The sequence below is a fragment of the Equus przewalskii genome, chromosome 24 (genome assembly GCF_037783145.1).
Source record: "Equus przewalskii isolate Varuska chromosome 24, EquPr2, whole genome shotgun sequence".
Lineage (NCBI taxonomy): Eukaryota > Metazoa > Chordata > Mammalia > Perissodactyla > Equidae > Equus > Equus przewalskii.
This window is the reverse complement of record NC_091854.1, coordinates 23,238,875-23,255,165: the sequence shown is the minus strand read 5'-3', so window position 1 is coordinate 23,255,165 and position 16,291 is coordinate 23,238,875. Positions and strand designations below refer to the sequence as shown.

The following is a 16,291-nucleotide window of genomic DNA, read 5'->3' as shown; positions in this document are numbered from 1 at the left end:
ATTCTGGCTTCATAAAAGGCAGTCACCTAGTGATAGTTTAGCAAGTGGCCTATCTGAAGGCATTTGGTAAGATTAACCACTTTCCCGGTTGGGAGACTATTTCTACCATGTGGAGGTAGATCACAATCCAAATAAGAATAAATGTGAAAATCCAGATAAACCCTTGCACTCTTTCAATATAATGGTTACTTTTTATATCCTAGCCAAGGCCTAAAACTATAATCCTCTAGAATTATACCTCAAACTCTAGGTATCACCAAAGGAATTAATCAAAAGACAGATTCCTGGGCCCACATCATAACTACATTAACACAGTCTCTGGGCTGAGGGCCAAGGAATCTGTAATTTAGCATGCACCTAGGTAATTCACGGACACCGAGAAAGACAAGCCTAAACTACAAGTAAACCAGTCTTCCAAACAGAGGGAGCCAGACATGGAATAAATAGAGATGAATAAACCCTTACAAACTCAATAAACTCTGTAGGTTCTGAAATGAAGGGCAATGTCCAGAATGCATCTCAACTTTAAGACTCTTTATTTAGAAGTCTTTAAGAAGTCTTTCCTCAGGTTCTGCTTTCAAAGACCAACTTTTCCATTTTGGTCTAACATAGTCTAATGCCAGTTTATAACAAGGGCTTATAAGAGACCATATCTAGGGCATAAATCATGATGTTTCAAGACAGACAATGGAGTGCTCAAAAGTTTCAGCTCTTAAATTCAATTTTTGAAGTCAATAACAATTCTGCAAGAAATCTGTAAGGTGAAAGTAATATACCAAACAAATATTTTTTCCCTTTTTTTTAATAGTCAAATGACTTTTTTAAGATTAATAGACTTTATTTTATGGAGCTGTGTTAGTTTTACATAGAAATTGAGTGGACAGTACACAGAGTTCCAATATACTCCCTAATACCCCACTCCACACTTCACATCTTGCATTAGTGTAATATTTGTTACAATTTATGATGGAATCTTAATGCACTATTATTAACTAAAATTAAAGTTTTTTAGCTCATAAACTCATAACAAAATCTTTGGATAACCAACACACATCAACATGGTAGCAGAGATCCCATTTCTTCACATAAAGCTGAAGCTGACTTTATATCTCTCATTACTGCATTGGTACATAAGTATATATTTATATATGTAAAATATTTATATATATATCAAAAGAAGATATATATAAAATTATATAAAATAAATAAAATCTTTTATTTCAAGGATCCATTTCTCAACTGATTATTCCATCTCTAATAGTTTACTTTTATATTTTCCATAGAAGATGTAATCTTCTTCCTAGCATTTATTTTCAGAGATTCTAAATAGTGCTATCAACTAAATATAGTTATAATGTCTACAAACTCATCAACAAGAAATTAAAATATTTTATTTTAAAGTTTTCTGGATTAATACTATCCATACGTCAATTGAACATGATGTCAGTGACCTACTACTGGTATTATTCAAAAGTAAATTTTTTTCTATTTCCCTTTATGATATCAGACACACTAGATAATTTGACTAAATGAAAGCTTTTGCACTTAGTGAAGCATTCTAACTGTAGCTAGAAATTGAACAATCTTGTTACTAGCTCTGTGAATTTAACTGATATTGTTTTAACCAGTCTCATAAGATAACATAGTTCTCTTCCCCAAAATGCTTAAATATGTATAGTTTTTTTTTCTTTATAACTCCTAGTGAGGGAGTTGGTGTGATCAGCATTATTGCCTCACTTGGGAACTTTGCTTACAAATAAGACATATAGTCTGAGGAAGAAAAACTTATTAGGTCACACAAATCCAAATCTGAGATAATCTTCATAATGTTACTTCATTGAATGTCTTCTTATTCATTTGGGACAACTACTTCCTAGCTTTAATCAAAAATATGCCAATAATGGGGAAAAAAATCCTCTTTAAGAATTAAATACTAGAGTGATGAGAGAACTTTAAAGTTTCATAGCTACAGAATTTTAAAAAACTCTACATTGCCTGATTCTTTTATGTTTAAAAGCAAATTGCATGAAAACAATTAAATTAACATGTTGTAAAGAAAAATGGGAAAGTTGGAATAATTTTTAATTAACTCAACAATTAAAACTCTAAACAATTAATAACAGTGCCTTCTTAGTTAATGAAATATGCTGAACTCTGCTGTCTAAGGATGTCATACTTACTTCTCTCTCTTGGTATAACTCTCTTCAGGAAATCATTGCGTAGCTGATTCTTAATCATTTAGATTCCAGTTTTATGCTTACATTCCCAATTTAGTAATTATATATTTATATGTCATATAATCTAATTGTTTTCTTTCCAACTAATTTACATGCACCCTGAGAATACCACACTTACTATGTAGTTAGCTATATATTTTTCATAGTTTATCATGAGACCTAGAACTGAATCAGATTTCAATAAATATTTGTTTCATAGATGTAGCTGCCTATCACTTCCTTTCCTTAGAAAGACAGCAAACTTTGGGGAATAAAAGTTTAAAAGACTTCTACTCTTGAATAACTAATGGGTCATAGAAGAAATTAAAAGGGAAATAAAACAAAGAACTTGGAACAAACAAAAATGGAAACATAACATACCAAAACTTATGGGATACAGTAAAAGCAGTTCAAAGAGGGAATTTTACAGCAATAAATGACTACATCAAAACAAAATCTCAAATAACCTAACTTTACACTCCAGGAACAAAAGAAACAAGAACAAACTAAAGCCAAGTTAGCAGAAGGAAGTAAATAACAAAGATCAGACAAGAAAAAATGAAATAAAGAATAAAAAACAAGAAAAGATCAACAAAACTAAGGGTTTGTTTTTGAAAGGATAAACAAAACTGGCAAACCTTTAGCTAGAATTAACAAGAAAAAAAAGAGAGGACTCAAATAAATAAAATTAGAAAGCAAACAAGGGACATTACAACTGACACCATTCAAATACAAAGGGTCAAAGAGAATACTAGGAACAATTCTACCCCAACAAATTGGACAACCTAGAGGAAATGGATAAACCCCTAGAAACATGAAATTTGCTGAGACTTAATCATGAAGAAACAGAAAATCGGAATACACCAACTACTAGTAAGGAGACTGAATCAGTAATCAAAAGCTTCCCATTGAAGAAAAGTCCAGGACCAGATGGCTTCACTGACAAATTCTACCAAACATTTAAAGAAGAATACATACCAATCTGTCTCAAACTGTTCCAAAAATCTGAAAAGGAGAGAATACTTCCAAACTTATTTTACAAGGCCAGCATTACCCTGATACCAAAGCCAGATAAGGACGCTAAAGAAAAGAAAATTACAAGTCATACCCCTGATGAATATACATGCAAAAATTCTCAACAAAATTCTAGCAAATCAAATTCAACAGCACATTAAAAGAATCATACACAATAATCAAGTGGAATTTATCCCTGGGATGTAAGGGTGGTTCAACAACACAAATCAATGAATGTGAAACATCTCATTAATGGACTGAAAAACAAAAATCATATGATCATCTCAATAGATGCAGAAAAGACATTTGACAAAATTCAACATCCTTAAATGGTAAAAACTCTAAACAAAGTGGGAATAAAAGGAATGTAATTCAACATATCAAAGGCCATATTTGACAAGCCTACAACTAACATCATCTCAATGGTAAAAGGTTGAAAGCTTTTCCTCTAAAATCAGGAAAAAGACAAAGGTGCCCACTCTCACCACTCCTATTCAACATAATACTGGAAGTCCTAGCTAGAGCAATCAGGCAAGAAAAAGAAATAAAAGGCGTTCAAATAAGAAAAGAAGAAATAATATTGTCTTCGTTTACAGATGACATGATCTTATATATAGAAAATCCTAAAGACTCCATCAAAAAACTGTTAGACCTAATATATTCAGTAAAGTTGCAAGATACAAAATGGAAATACAAAAGTCAGTTTCATTTTATGTATACTAACAATGAACTATCTGAAAAAGAAATAAAGAAGAGACTCCCATTACAATTAGAAAGAATAAAATACTTAGCAATAAATTTAATCAAGGAGGTGCAAGGTCTGCACACTGAAAATTGAGAGATTTATGAAAGAAATTGAAGAATACTCAAATAAACGGAAATATAACCTGTGTTCATGGATTGAAATAGTTAATATTCTTAAAATGTCAATACTACCCAAAGCCATCTATAGATTCAATGCAATCCCTATCAAAATTCCAACAGCATTTTTCACAGAAAAAGGAAAAACAATCCTAAAATTCATATGCAACCACAAAAAAACCCAAATAGGCAAAGAAATCCTGAGAAAGAAGAACAAAACTGGTGGTCTCACACTTCCTGATTTCAAAACATATTATAAAGCTATACAAATTGAAAAAGTATGGTACTGGCATAAAAACAGGTACAAAGACAAATGCAAAAGAATTGACAGCCCAGAAATAAACCAATCCATGTATGATCAACTAGTACTTGACAAGGGAACAAAGAACACTCAACAGGGAAAGGACAGTATCTTCAATAAATGTTGAGAAAATTGGATATTGACATGCAAAAGAATGAAATTGCACCACTATCCACACCACTCACAAAAATTAACTCTAAATGGATTAAAGGCTTAAATGTAAGATGTGAAACCATAAAACTAGAAGAAAACTCCTAGGGAAAAAGCTCCTTGACATTGATCTTGGCAATGATATTTTGTATATGACACCAAAAACACATGCAACAAAAGCAAAAATCAACAATTGGGACTACATCAAACTAAAAGCCTTCTGCACAGCAAAAGAAACAGCCAACAGAATGAAGAGGCAACCTAGGGAATGGGAGAAAATATTTGCAAATCATATATCTAAGGGGTTAATATCCAAAATGTAAAAGGAACTAATACAAATCAGTAGCAAAAAATGATAACAATAATCTGACCAAAAAATAGACAAAGGAACTGAACAGACATTTTTCCAAAGAAGACAAACAAATGACCAACACATATATGGAAATGTGCTCAACATCACTAATCATTAGAGAAATGCAAATCAAAACCACAAGACATCATCTCACAACTGTTAGAACTGGCAATTATCAAAAAGAGAAGAAGTAAGCATTGGCAAAGTTGTGGAGAAGAGAGAACACTTGTGCATTGTTGGGGAGAATGTAAATTGGTGCAGCCACTATGGAAAAGAGTATGGAGGTTCCCCAAAAGTTAAAAATGGAACTACCATATGATCTAGCAATCCCTTGTCTGAATATATATCCAAAGGAAAGAAATAATTATCTTGAAGATGTATCCTAGCAGCATTATTCACAACAGCCAAGACATGGAAGCAACCTAAGTGTCCACCAATGGATGAATGGATAAAGATGCAGTATATATATATATATACAATGGAATATTATTCAGTCATAGATAAAGAAGATGCAGTATATATATATACATATACAATGGAATATTATTCAGTCATAGAAAAGAAGGAATCTTGCCATTTGCAACAACATGGATGAACCTTGAGGGCATTATGCTAAGTGAAATAAGTCAGACAAAGAAAGACGAATACTGTATGATCTCACTTATATGTGGAATCTTAAAAAAAAAAAGAAAAAAAGCTAATAGATACAGACAACAGACTGGTGGTTGCCAGAGACAGGGAGTAGTGGGTTGGAAAATGGGTGAAGAAGGTAAAGAGGCACAAATTTCCAGTTATAAAATAAATAGGTCATGGGGAGGTAAGGTACAGCATGGTGACTATAGTTAATAATACTGTATTGCATATTTGAAAGTTGCTGAAAGTAGATTTTAAAAGTTCCCATCACAAGAAAGAAATTTTGTAACTAAGTATGGTGACGGATTTTAACTAGACTTATTGTGGTGATCATTTTGCAATATATACAAATACTGAAAGAGAATTGTACACCCAAAACTAATATAATGTAACATGTCAGTTATACCTCTAAAAAAGAATGTATAATAAGAGAAATAAAGACAGATATGAAAAAAAGATAGTTACAAAAATATTCATTTAAATATGGTATATACTAGCAAAAACATGACACATCCTAAATTTCTTAAAAAGTGAAATTAACTAAAGTATTGCATTACAGTCAATGTAATACTATGAAAGTATTAAAACTTATATTGTAGAATACAGTTAACAACATAAAAAGGTGTTGATAGACAACCAAGTTGTTTTTATTTAAAAATATTTTTCACTGAATTGTACATTTTAAAAGGGTGACTTTTTGGTATGGGAATTAATCTTTTATTAAAAATATTCATTCTTCTGTAGGACACATTAAAAAAAAGAAGTAAAAAAACAAAAAAGTAAAGTGATGGAGAAAGATATACCATACTAACACTCAGCCAAAGAAAGCTGGAGAAGCTATAATATTTCAGAGTAGACTTCAGAGCAAGGAAAATTATCAGGAATAAAGAGGGGCATTACATAATGATAAAGAGACAATTCTACAAGAAGACACAACAATCCTTAATGTACATGTGCCTAAACACAGCATCAAAATACGTGAGGCGAAACTGAGAGAACTGGAAAGAAGAAATAGATAAATTTACTACTATAGTTGGAATCTTCAACACCCCTCTATCAGAAATGGATAGATCTGGCAGGCAAAAATGAGAAAGAACACAGTTGAAATCCATAGCACTACCAGTCAACTGGATAATTGACATCTGTCTGTAACTACACTCAAAAATAGATTACACATTTCTTCTCAAGCTCACATGGAATATTCACCAAGACAGACCATATTCTGGGCCATAAAACATACCTTAACAAATTTAAAAGAATAGAAAGCATACAGTGCTGTCTCAGACCACAGTGGAAATAAACTGATATCAAAAAGAAAAAGATAGCTAGAAAAATCCCAAAATACATGGAGATCAAACAACACATTCTAAATAACATATGGGTCAAAGAAGAAATCATAAGATAAGTTAAAATATATTTTCAACTAAATTAAAATATTCCTTATCAAAATTTGTGGGATACAGTGAAAGCAATGCTTAGAATGAAATTTACAGCATTGAATCCATGTATTAGAAAAGATCTAAAATTAACAATCTAAATTTCTACCTTAGGAAACTAGATAAAGAAGAGCAAATTAAACACAAAGTAAGCAGAAAAAAGTAAATCAGTCATAAATGTATTTTCAATAAATAAACTTGCAAAATATTATAATCCTAGTTTATAGTCTCAAATGGTTGGGGGTTGGGACATATTTTGTTATTATCTCACCCCAGAAGTCTCTATAAATATCTATATTTTAAATACTTTAACCAGATTATATGAAGGATCTTTTGTGATAAAAAGCAATTAACTCTTTACTTGCCTTTCAGATCTTTAGTGAGGGGGGTAAAAAAATGTTTCTCCATACCCTGTGAGGTTCCTTTTATCATACAGTAAGAAATCTTACTCCAAAATATATCTCTTCCATATCTGGCATGTCATTCAGTTAATTTAATGCTTAAATACTGAATCTTATCCCAGGTACCTGAAATATACTTTTTGGTTCCTATTAACTGATTTTTCTTTTATATACAATCTTGCACTGCATAACAATGTTTCAGTCAACAATGGACCACATATACAATGGTAGTCCCATAGTATTAGTACCATCTAGCCTAGGTGTGTAGTAGGCTATACCATCTAGGTTTATGTAAGTACACTCTATGATGTTCCCACAATAATGAAGTCACCTAACAACAAATTTCTCAGAATGTATTCCCAGCATTAAGCAATGCATGACTGTATTTTAATTTTTAAACCATTCTCGATTACTTGGTATGATATGAATTCTTAAACAATCTTAAAATCAGTCTTATATACTAGATTAATTTATATTCACACTCTCGATTGCATTAATATTCACTTCCACCAACAGTATTTATTTGCTAGTATATAAATAACCTTAATATTAAAAAAAATTCCGGGGCCGGCCCAGTGGCCAAGTGGTTGAGTTCACGCGCTCCGCTTCAGTGGCCCGGGGTTTCACCAGTTCGGATCCTAGGCATGGACATGGCACCGCTCATCAGGCCACACTGAGGTGGCGTCCCACAGGCCACAACTAGAAGGACCCACTACTAAAAAATACACAACTGTATACTGGGGGGATTTGGGGAGAAAAAAAGCAGGAAAAAAAAAGAAGATTAGCAACAGTTGTTAGCTCAGGTGTCAATCTTTAAAAAAAAAAGAAATTTCCAGGGGGTGGCATGGTGGTGTAGTGGTTAGACTCATGTGCTCTGCTTCAGTGTCCTGGAATTTGTGGGTTTGGATCTGAGGCACCGACCTAGCACCGTGCATCAAGCCATGCTGTGGCAGCATCCCACATAAAACAGAGAAAGATGGGCACAAATGTTAGCTCAATGACAAACTTCCTCAAATAAAATGAGGAAGACTAGCAATAGATGGTAGCTCAGAGCCACTTTTCCTCAAACGCATACACAAAAATTCCAGAATAGAACATTATTATACAATATCAACTTATTACTATCCAGAGGAAAGATTAACATATGATTAGTAGGGAACAGGAATAAACGTAGCTAATATCTGTTGCCAATCTTCCTTTTTTTCACCTCTCCAAAGCCCACCCCAGAACATAGTTAATATTCTAGTTGTAAGTCATTCCAGTTCTTCTATGTGGGATGTTGCCACAGCATGGCTTGATGAGCAGTGTGTAGGTCTGCACCCAGGATCCAAACGGGTGAACCCTGGGCCACTGAAGCAGAATATGTGAACTTACCCACTCAGCCATGGGACGAGCCCCAATTTTTCCATTTCTTTAAGAACTAGTAAATTCATTCAGAATTTAAACATTCAGAATATAAACTATGTTTCAGCTATTTGGACTATTCTTTTAAACAGTCTGTCACATACCCCAATCATTTTGGATAAGTGGAGATTTTTCACATTTTGTTTTACACTACCTCACGCAAAATTTAATTTTGTCTCTCATTCTTTATTGTACATCAGAATAACTAGAATAACACAAATTCCTAGGCCCCATTGCATACCTCCTGAATCTTATCTCTGCAGCTAAGTGCCCAGATGATTAGACTGTCCACCAAGGGAAGCTGAAAACCACTACAATTGATATCTCCTCCTCCACCTACTTAAAAGCTGGCTAACCAACTGCTGCCAATTTTAAATACGACCATTAAAGAGGAATCCAGGTACTTTTGTCCCTTTTAGGCTTTGATGATTTTACAATTACTTTGCAAAATGTGCATACAAATGTGTATATTATCAAGTTCAAATAATAATATAATATTAAAAAGGCAAATTTAAAGTACAGCAACACAGAGAAACCATCAGCACTTCAATTATAATTTCAAAGAAGTTCTGTGGTAAAAAGAAATCAGTATCATTGTCAGTAAATCTTTCATTAGTTTGTAAAAACTGAAGTACCAATTTTAAAATTATCATACATTTTTAATACTGTAAAAACCATATCTTTATAAAATACAATATACATCAATTATAAGTCTCATCTTTGTTCACAACTTTTTCCATTTAAAAAAACTGGTGGCAAATACATGAGGTGAATCATATGAGCTTATAATTAACAAATATCTAAATTAAATATTGAAAAGTAAAAAATCTTTATTCATTTATTTCCTTTTCAAGTGGATACATAATAAATATTTAAAAGAAATTTTCATGGAAATGCTTTGCTGACTGTGTCAATGACCTCTAGACATCACAGTCATTCACTGGAATTTTAGATACTTTATTATTTTAAGTAAAAAGTGTATTAAAATATAATATTGGGTTTGATCATCTATGTTACAGTAAATTATTTTGGAAGCATTCGTTATAACATTATTAAATAAATGGAATTATGGACACTGGATTCCAGAATTATCACAAAAGCTACTAAGATTCCGCATATAAAATAAAATCACTAAAAGGGAAAAAAGCAAAGTTTTATTTTTTAAAAAAATCTAACTATAAGAATTATAATTAGTAATATTTTACATCTATTGTGGTTGCAAACTATTTTTGGTGTAGAATGTCTACAATATATTTAAGCCCATCAAAAATATAGCAATTATACTTTTTACATATTTTTATTTGGCCAATAGATTTATTGAGTCAATTCTGTTTTGATGAAGACTTGCCCTGATTTTACATCACAGAGAAAATGTACTTGAAAACTTAAAGAGAGAGGTTCTAGTAGAACAGTCAGAACATTATGTATCTCAAGGCAAATGAAAATAGAATCAAGTTGGTTTATAAGTTTATAAATAAGCTTAATTTTTGAAACATTATATTTTCGTGGTATATTCTACACGTTTTCAAATAACATAAGAAGTCATTTGAAACAAGGAATCAAGATTCACTTGTAATCAAGACATCTGATTTTTTCTCTTTTAAATGTATTTGATTTCTAAAATTTAGAAGGCTGTATATTTCTATTAAAAAATATTGTGAAAACCACCATTTTCAACTTTTATTTTTATTCCACACTTGTAGACTGTAAAACCATAAACTTGAAAGAGTGATGAGCCAGAAGATGGATATAAAACAATAAAAACTAATCAAAACATCCAGAAAAACATCTACACAGAAATTACAATTTCTTAATAAGAAAAATTTACACTACTCAGGAAGGGGCATAGTGTTATTTGAAAATAGAATTGAATCAGTTGTAAATGAATATTGCAAACTTTAGGGCAAACACTGAAAAAAGTAAAATAACCATAACTGATATGTTGAGAGAAAATGGAATCAAACATAATGCTCAATTAAAACCATGAAAGCCAGAAAAAGAGTAGAAGAAAAAACCAGAAACAAAGAATAATGGCAACAAATAGAAAACAGTAATGAATATGGCAGATATTAATCCAACTATATGAATAAATCATTATGAATGTCAACGGTCGAAATGTACCAATTAAAAGAGACTGTCAGAGGAGATTAAAAGAAATTCTCAACTCTATGTTGTCTACCGAAAAACTACTCTAAATATAAATATATACATATTAAAGCAAAATGATGGTGAAATATATACTACGCTAACACTAATCAAAAGAAAGGAGTAGCTCTATTAACTTCAGGCAGAGCAGATCTCAATGAAAGGGAAGTTATCAGGGATAAAAATAGCATTACATAATCATAACAGTCATTTAATAAAGTTTATGCATCTAACAACTGAGGGTGAAACTATGTAAAGTAAAACTGATAGAACTACAAGAAGAAACAGATGAATCCACTGTCAGAGTTGGTGGCTTCAACATCCCTCTATCAGAAACGGACAGACCCAGCTGACAGAAAATCAGTAAGGACGTAGTTGAACTCAACAACACCAAATTGGATATAATTGACATCTATAGACTATTTCATCCAACAACAGGAGAATATACCTTCATCAAAAGCTCACAAGAAATAGTTATCAAGATAGACCACATTCTGGGCCATAAAACACACCTTAACAAACTTAAAAGAAATCATACAATACCTATGCCATATCTCAATGGAATTAAACTAGACATCAATAACAGAAAGACAGCTAGAAAACCCCAAAATATATAGAGATTAAACAACACATTTATAAATAACACATAGGCCAAAGAGGAACTCAAGAAAAATTAAGAAATATTTTAAACAAAATGAAAATAGAAATACAACTTATCAAAATTCATGGGGTACAGCAAAAGTGGTGTTTAGAATGAAATTTATAGCACTGAATGCATATATTACAAAAGAAGAAAGACCTAAAGCAATACTCTAAACTTCTACCTTATGAAACTAAAACAAATAAAGTAAATTAAATCCACAGTAAGAAGAAGAAAAGAAATAATAAGAATTACAGCAGAAATCAATTAAATGGAAAACAGGAAATCAATAGAGAAAATCCATAAAACCTAAAGCTGGTTCTTTGAAAAGATCAATAAAATTGATAAGCCTCTAGCCAAACAAAGAAAAAAAGAGAGAGAACACAATTTACTAATATCAGAAATGAAGGAAGAAATACTACTATAGATCCCATGGACATTAGGAGGATAATAAAGAAATACCATGACCCACTCCACGCACACAAATTTGATAACCTAGATGAAATGGAACAATTTCTTGAAAGACAAAATTTGCCAAAACTCACACAAGAATAAAATAGACAATCTGAACAAATGTACATCTATGAAAGAAATTGAATCAATAATTAATAACCTTTCACAACAGAAACACCAGGCCCAGATAAGTTCTCTAGGGAATTCTACCAAAATTTAAGGGAGAAGTTTTACCACTTCTCCACAGTCTCCCAGAGGATAGAAGCAAAGGGAATACTTCCTAACTCATTCTCTGAGGACAGCATTATCATAACACTAAGGCCAGAAAAAGACATTAGAAGAAAGGAAAATGACAGACCAATATTTCTCATGAAAATAGATGCAATAATCTTGAAAAAGTGTTAATAAATTGAATCCAACAATGTATATAAAGAATAATACACATACCACCAAGTGGGATTTATCCCAGGTATGCAAGACTGCTTCAACATTTAAAAACCAATTAATGTAATCCACCAAATCAACAGGCTAAAAAAGAAAAATCACATAATCATATCAATAGATGCAGAAAAGGCATTTGACAAAATCCAACATCCATTCACAATAAAAACTCTGAGTAAACTAGGAATAGAAGACAACTTTCTCTACTTGATAAAGAATATCTACAAAAATCTACAGCTAACAACATACCTAATGGTAAGAAACTAGAAGGTTTCCCACTAAGATGACATCCAAGACAAGGAGGTCCCATCTCACCACTGCTTTTCAATATTGTACTGGAAGTCCTAGCTAACACCATAAGACAAGAAATGGAAATAAAAATGTACAGATTGTGAAAGAAGAAATAAAACCATCTTTAATCATAGATGACATGATTATCTATGTAGAAAATCCAAAAGAATTGACAAAAAAACTTCTCAAACTACTAAGCGATCATAGCAAGGTTGCACATACAAGGTTACTACATAAAAGGCAAACACTTTCCTATATACCAATAACGAACAAGTTAAAAATACAATACTATTTACATTAGCACTTCCAAAAATGAAATATTTAGGTGTAAATGTAACAACTATGTACAAGATCTACAGGAGGAAAACAACAAAACACTAATGAGCAAAATCAAAGAACTAAATAAATGGAGAGAGACTTAATGTTCACCGATAAGAAGGTTCAATATTGTCAAGATATCAGTTCTTCCCAACTTGATCTATAGATTCAATGCAGTTCCAATCAAAATCTCAGCAAATTATTTTATTGATATCGACAGATTTTAAAGTTTACATGCAGAGGCAAAAAATCCTCAATATCTAATTAAATATTGAAGGAAAAGAACAAAGTTGGAGGAATGACCCACTACCCAACTTCAATACTTAGTATAAAGCTATCGTAGTCAAGACAGTGCAGTATTATCGAAAGAATGGAAAGATAGAACAATGGAACAGAATAGAGAACCCAGAAATAGACAGACATGAGTATAGTTAACTGATCTTTGACAATGGAGCAAAGATATACTTTCAACAAATGGTGCTGAACAACTGGACATCCACATGTAAAAAAATCAGTCTAGATATGGACTTTACGCCATCAGAAGAATTCAAATAGATCTATGACCTAAATATAAAACACAAAACTATAAAACTCCTAGAATATAACCTAGGAGAAAACCTAGATGACCTTAGGTATGATGATGACTTCTAGATTATGCTTTTCAAAAGCATAATCCAAGAAGGAAATATTTTATAACCTGGACCTCATTAAAATTAAAGACACATGCTCTGCAAAAGGCAATGTCAAATGAATGAGAAGAAAAATCACAGACAAGGAGAAACTATTCTCAAAAGAGATTTGATAAAAGACTTATTAAAATACACAAAGAACTCAAAACTCAACAAGAAAATGAACCACCAGATTAAAAAAAATGGATCAAAAACTTTAAGACACTTCACCAAAGATATACAAATGTCAAATAAGCATATGAAAGTTGCTCCTCATTATATGTCATCAGGGAAATGCAAATTAAAACAACAAGATGACATTACACAGCTATTTGAATGGCCAAAATCTTGAACACTGACAACACCAACTGCTGGTGAGCATGTGGAGCAACAGGAACTCTCATTTATTGCTGGTAGGAATGCAAAATGGTACAGCCACTTTGGAAGACAGTTTGGAAATTTCTTATAAAACTAAACATCTTTTACCATAAGATCCAGTAATTGCCCTCCTTGGTATTTACCCAAAGGTGCTGAATACTTATTTCCACACAAAAGCCAACACATGGATGTTTATAGCAGCTTTATTCATAATCCCCAAAACTTGGGAGAAACCAAGATGTCCTTCACTAGGTGAATGAATACACTGTGATACAACTAGACAATGGAATATTACTCAGCACTAAAAATAAATTAGTTAGCAAGCCATGAAAAGACATGGTATAACCTTAAATGCATATTACCAAGTGAAAGAAGTCAATCTGAAAAGGCTACATACTGAATGACTCCAGCTATATGACATTCTGGCAAAAGCAAAACTATGGAGATACTAAAAAGATCAGTGGTTGCAGGGTGTGAGGTGAGGGAAGATAAATAGGCAGAATTTTTAGGGCCACTATAACAATGTATACATGTCATTATACTTTGTCCAAACCCATAGACTATACAACACCAGGAGTGAACTCTAAGGTAAACCTGGACTTTGGGTGATTATGATATGTCAATTTAGGTTCATCAGTTGTAACAAATGTACCTCTCTGGTGGAGGAATTCTGACAACAGAGAAAGCTATGCATGTGTTGGTATATATGGGGGTATATTGGAAATCTCTGTACTTTCTTCTCAATTTTGCTGTGAACCTTAAACTGCTCTAAAAAACAGAGTCTTTTAAAAAAATAACTAAAGGAGAAAGGAAAACAGAAGTTCAGGGTGAGGGTTCCTTCAACAGGACACAATGGGAAAAAAATAGTGAAGAAATAAGTTGAGAACAGGCTAGCTGAGTAAATAAATTGAAATAAAGGAAACAGTAGAAAGATTTTTGCTTTACACTGCTTTTCAGCAAGAGTAGGAGGAGGAACAGTGGTTAAACAGAGAGAGGAAGCACAAGGAATGGAAAAGATCAGAGCCCTAGCATGAGCTGGCCAAGCCACACACCACGAACTCCATGGTCCATAATCCAGGATCCTCTTTATTTGGCTTCAGCTTCTTCTTATGAAGAAGGGGAAAAAAATTGAATTTAAAGGAAAAAAATTTTAATGTGCTTCTCTATAACTTCCACACAACAGTCATAGTTATGCCTATGGTAACAGAAACAACTTAATTGGCATTAACTGTAAACAGGCACAAGGCATCTTACTGGGGTGATGGAAATGTTATAAACCTGGACTATGATGATGACTGCATGACTTAGTAAATTTACTAAAAATCATTAAATTGTTTGCTTATGACAGGTGAAGTTAATGGTAGATAAAGTATACCGCAAGAAAGTTCTATTAAAAAAATCTACCTCACTCTTCTTTACGACATTTCTTCAGGTACTTTCTACTCTCCCGCCCTAGAAAAAAAGCCCATATGCCTCCACAGAATATCACTTTTCAACTTACTATAGTTCAATTTGTATGATGTCCCTTTTAAAACGTGGAATCCAAAATTATACACATCATTTCCATTGTGCTTTACTTGTACAGAATTGATGGGTTTACCACTTAGCTGTATTGGCATGTTTTATTCTGGTTACTTTAGCTTACGACTGTTTAAACGACCATATCACAGTTTGATTATATTAAACATAAACGTAAAGAAAATCCCAATGCTTTTTCACCCCCTACAATCAAAAGCCAAGGAAATTTACTCCCACTCACATAGTATACATTTTTTTCATTTTTTACTTAAAATTAGTAACAGTGAAAATTTGAGAAAAAACAGAAAAGAGGGAAGAACAAAAACTATAGCTGACAATGTGATATATTTACTTCTAGTACATTTTATGTGAGTAATGTAATCATATCAGGAAAAAATAATATCTATCTCTATGGCCATACTTCCCAGGTCCAAGAAATGATATATTCAATGCTCTGTGTGATAGAGTCTATCACATCACCCTGTTTTAGTGCCCTCACAGTTCTTATCACCATCTACAATTTTCTTATTTGATTACTTTGTCATTATTTACTTTACCTCATTAGTATGTACAATCCCTCAGCTTATAGACTCTATTGACCTTTCTTCCCTTGAGACCTCACCTAGTTCCAAAGTTTAAAATTAACTCCATCTGTATGCTGACAGCTCCCA

General features: G+C 32.4%; 1 protein-coding gene across 1 annotated transcript in view; it reads right to left on the bottom strand.

Annotated features, from left to right (window-relative positions):
* The window catches only part of LRRIQ3 (leucine rich repeats and IQ motif containing 3), a 204,388-nt gene that overhangs the window by 186,351 nt on the left and 1,746 nt on the right, over positions 1 to 16,291 (bottom strand). The gene's annotated exons all lie outside the window — the stretch shown is intronic.